Raw genomic sequence first — 5,457 nt, 5'->3', positions numbered from 1 at the left:
AATGCATGATAGGAAGGCTATTCAATAATGTCCATGGCTAAGTCCAGTCTATCCTTGCCCAGACCCCACAATGTGTAGATTCCAGCATGAAACACTGGACTTAATCAAGATCATTTAAAAAAGCAAACCAAACATTGAGAAGTTGTGCAAAACCTGTATAGAATCTTGGTTAGACAACATGTACAGCACTGCATTCAGTTCTGATTGTCAGATCATAAAAGGCTGTTCTTGCTAATACCCAGAACCATGCAAAATCTTACAAATATATTCAAATAAAGATTGTTAAAACCCCAATAGACACATTAAAGTGAAAAACAAAATGAAAGCGTACATCAGTGAAGAAAAGAAAGGAGTTAAATGAAGTAGAATTTCTTCTAAAAAAATGGCTTTATAATGCAGTTTTTAAAAAATTGAAGACGAGCAGGTGCAATTGTCATTTATTATAGGAACATTGGTGAGAGCCATTATAAAAAGGATATAGAGGCACCGGAGAGAGTGCAGAGAGGAATTACAAGAACTTTCCACACCCAGACATTTTCAGCATAATCAGGTAAGGATGGTCAGGCTGGATTGCTCTTCTCTTCAAAGAAGGTTGAGGGTTGAACAAATGGGGGCCTTTAAAATGATGAACGGGTTTTGATATATTGGACATGGAGAGAATGTTTCTCCTTGTGGAGAACAGCAAAATCAGAGGCCATCAATATAAGATAGTCACCAAGAAATTCAACAGGGAATTCAAAAGAAACTACTTTACACAAAGATAGTAGGAACTGCCGATGCTGGCGAATCTGAGATGACAAGGTGTAGAGCTGGATGAACACAGCAGGCCAAGCAGCATCAGAGGAGCAGGAAAGCTGACGTTTCGGGTCTGGACCGTTCTTCAGAAATGGAGTGGTGTGAGAATGTAGAAGTCACTAAGGCACGAAAGGTTGAAGTAAGCAGTATAGATACAGTGAAAAGGAACTCAGACAAGGATTCAAGGGAGTAGGGAATAGAGGGTTCCAATTAGATATTTAGCTAAGAGAAGATGGAAGGAGATTTGAGAGGAGTGTAATTCTGGCAGGAGCTGATTGAACAGAATAACTTGTTTCTGTGCTTAAATTCTCTGGAAGAACAAAGGGATGAATCTCATGATTTTTTGGCTGTCACTATCATATACTTCCATGGAGGGTTTCACTCCATGGGGCAACTGAGATTTCTCATCATAATTAATCAAACCCCCCTCATTAACTGCCCGCCCTCCCCCACAGCGCCCTCTCACCCCCATTCTAACATTCCCGGAACAACCCAGTACTCAAAGGATATCTGCCAAAAGACTGGCATCCCTGAACCTCTGCACCATCGTTAAAAGACTGATAGATACCTGGGCAAGTGCTGGTACAGCAACAGCAAAGCCCCACATTGCTCACAGTATATAACCGGCGTGGATGACACTCCCTCACACATACAATCCCATTCTCTCATTCTCAATATTGTTATGACCACTCAGCCACATAGATTGTCTGTCCTCAGCTACATCCCAACTAACCACCCTTTCTCAGTTACCACTGCACTGTCTTCATTGCCCACTGCATCTTGTCATTGTGCTGTAAAGCAACACTACATACAGGCAAGCAATTGAACAAATGCAAACATGAGCTTTTATTAACATTCAACAAAAGTGAACACAAGCAAAATGAATAGGGGCTGCATTTCACCTCACAATGCAAATGAAATGCAGGCATTATGACCAATGACTATTTTATAAATTCATGATTGTCTGCTGCATCCAGCTCTCATTGGCTGGAACTGGGACTGAGTCAGCTCCTGTCTGGTTTGTAGGCCCCGTTACTGCCAAGCTCTGTCATGCACAGGGAGAACTTCTCCTCCTCAATGTCCTCCTCTTCCTCCTCCTCGGGATGCTGTTCCCATTCCCCCACTTCCTCAGTGTCTATCACACCTCCTTTTTGCCTGCTCCAATTCCGCAGAGCACAGAATGCCAGGATGGTGTGACATGATCTCTCTGGACTATACTTCACCTGACGATGTGGTAACGCTCTGAAAGCTTGTGATTTCAAATAAACCTGTTGGACTATAACCTGGTGTTGTCTGGCTTCTGACCTAGATTATACTGGATGGCACCCCCCAGACTAGTGCAAGCATTGGAACAGCATCTTCAGCAGCCTCATTTTTTGTTCCATCACAGCCCTGGTCAATGCATGGGCAACATTTGTACCTGCGCTCTGTATCAATTATGCAATGGTGTCAACAGTCATGGTCGCTATCATTGGCCTTTCTTTCTCAGTACCCAGCCTTGTAAGGCACCTGGACCATCAAACATACTAGGTACATGGCAATGTAGGGTGTTGGAGTCATAGCAGCTGCCAGGGTAGTGGGTGTATACCTGCAGAAAGTGGAAACTCCTTTCCATTAATGATCCATGCCATTCTGATCATGCTCCCTCAATATCAAGCGTGTTCAGTTGATGATTCCTGCACCAGGAGAAACCCAGCTATGTTGTTGAATCCCATTGCCTGAGTTGGAGCACTGACCATGTCTTTGGGAATGAAATCAACCAGTGTGATCTTGCACAGATAGCATCAGTCAATATCCTGATATATCTGTGGATGCATGACTGAGAAATCCTACACAAGTCACCTGACATTCCCTGGAAGGAACCAGTCTTATAGAAGCTCATAGCAACTGTCACCTTCACAGTCACTAGGAGGGGATGGTTTCCCTCTCCTGCAGCTCTCAGGACCCACACTAGCAGCTGGCACAGTTCCATCACAGCATTGACACAGAGCCTGTGTTGATATTGTGCTTCAAGCATCTGCAGGAAATGGAGCCAAGGATGGAAAACTCTGCTCCTCCAATCCCGAGGTATCCCGAGTGGCCATGCAATTACCTTTATCTTCTTAGAAAGGCACCACAACAACCAATTTGTCACCAACGGCTGGGTACAATTCAGAACTGTCACTGGCAGCATACAGAGCTGGTGAGGGCCACATATACTCCTCCACTGAGTAAAACATGCAGTGCCCATGTCTCCATCATTCATTCAGCTTTAGCCTCATCACATGCATCACTTGGCCAACTAAACTGAGTTTCAAAAGAATATCCTGGAACTGTCTCACCATTAGTAATTGGCCTACAAATCTGACCATCCACATCCTGACAAAATAAGACCATCAGGAACTTTGAATTGTGTACAAGTCTTCAGACTTCTTGACAGATAGACTGCCTCATACAATGCTAACAGATTGCACAAAAAGCATTTTCTCCCCTCATTGAAAACATAAGGTTTTCACTGCGAAGTTTGTGCATGAAAACGTGTTTTTCAAACTACTGAGAGCTTGAACAGTTGAAAACAAAGTGGGATTTCTTCTTTTTTTGTCAGTAAGAAAGATTGGGATATGCAGACAAAATGGGCATTTTTCACGAACTCAGGTTAATTAATTATGGAACGTCCTGCGCATTAGCCAAATCAAATCCAACTCCACATTTGCCTGTATTTATTATATCTGGGATATGTAGGATATTTCTATGACAAGACTAGTGCCTTTCAATTATTGACAAACCAATTACACTGATTTTGAGTGTGGGCCAAGATTCACTGGTGACCCAGAGTATCTTCAGCTTTCTATATGCCTCCAAGTGACTAGTATTGCATGCCAGCATTCCTCCACACCTGCCCCCTCCCACTTTTAAGTGAATCAGGTCAGGAATGATGGAAACACCAGCAAATGTGTGACACACTCTGGACACTCTCCTGATCAAAAAGTCTTATGGTCAGTCACCTGGGACTTTACAGAGTAATATACTACAGTCAACAATGAAACATAATGCTGTTGCTTACAGTCCTTTTCAACAGTAATCACTTACTAATGAGTATGGTTGTACACGTAGGAAATTCTGTGTCACTGGTCATGGATCCTGTGGCTCTTGTGTGTTTGATGATCCCAATCCTAGAACTGTAACTCTGACCACACATTTGGCAGGTGTTTCTGGGAGGTGGAATAGATCAGTGACCTTGAAATTGCTGACAATCCTTTCTCCTGCTCCTTTTCCATATTTCCTCTTGCTAGTGGGTGTTTTCAAAGAATTGCGTCCTTCCATACAGGAACTTCCTCCAAATCAGTTTCTGAATGAATTGACATCTATGTTACATTTCTTGAGGGAAGCCTTCAGGGGTCTTTGAAAAGCTTCTTTTTTTCTCCTTTCATTTGAGTGCCTTCCTTGAATTGAGTGAAGATCATCTGCTTTGGCACTCAAACCTCAGGCATCCTAAGCACGTAACCAGCCCAGTGGAGTTGGTTTTGGATAATCATGCCCTGGATGCTGGTGTTATTGGCTCCTTCAAGGAAGCTGATGTCACTATACATGTCTTCCCAGCTGCAATGAAGAATCCATCTCAAACAGCATTGATGGTACTTCTCGAGAGCCTTGAGGTGATGTGTATAAGTAGGCCAGGTTTCGGAGCCATATTGAAGAGTTGGTATCAGTGTCATGGTCATAGAAGACACATCCTTAGTTGGACAAAGGCCACACTCAGATTGAATGCAGGTGTTGTTTCTCTGCATTAATGTCAGCCTTAGATGAGAGGTGGCTTCCCAGGTAGGAGAAAAATTCCACGTTCAGAATTTTTATGTTAATCTTAATGGAGGGCTGGAGTTGGGACAGGCTGGTAAAGGATTTGAGTCTTCCTGAGGTCAAGGCTGAGAACAATTCTTAGAAGCTATTGGTGTAACATTGTATCCAACATTTAGCAAGAGAAAATCATAAGATTTTAGATTAAATTCAAAGATTATAATATTTGTTTCCTTCTATGATTCAAGATCATTCTGATTTCCAAATAATCATAAAGGCAAGAATTGCAATGGCTTTTCTTCTTGCTGCCACACTGTGTCCCCATTCACATCTACCCCTGGTGTCCCAAACAGATTGAGACAGAAAATCCTGGTGAAATTCAGCATCTATGGAGAAAGGAACAGAGTAAACACTTTTGAGTCCAATATGACCTTTCTTCAAACTGCAAGGGGGCTAAAAAGCTGTCTTTTCTACATTGTTGACACAGGGGGAGAAGGAGTAAGTGGAACAAATGGTGATGCTGCTCAGAGCAAAAGTCAGAAGAGTGCAAATAGTAGCAAAGGAAAGATAGAAATTAAAATAATTGTTAAGGACAGATGTGATAAGGAGAAAATGAGTCCACTCTGCTGAATAAAAAATGGCAAGAAGACACAAATAAAACGCAGCTGGTGGGGATCTTTGATCAAAATGGAAGACAGAGATCATGGTCTGAAGTTATTGAGTCCTAGAGGCTACAAAGTGCCTAAGTTGAAAATAGGGTCTTATTTCATTAACTAATGTTGGAGTTTGTTGAAACATTGTAGCAAGACCAGGAGGAATATGTCAGTGTGGGAGCAAAGTGGTTATTGAAAAATCAAGCATGTGGAAAGTTGGAGTCAATCCTATGGA

Source organism: Rhincodon typus, chromosome 32, assembly GCF_021869965.1.
Source record: "Rhincodon typus isolate 14 chromosome 32, sRhiTyp1.1, whole genome shotgun sequence".
Taxonomy (NCBI): domain Eukaryota; kingdom Metazoa; phylum Chordata; class Chondrichthyes; order Orectolobiformes; family Rhincodontidae; genus Rhincodon; species Rhincodon typus.
This window is presented reverse-complemented; position numbering follows the sequence as displayed.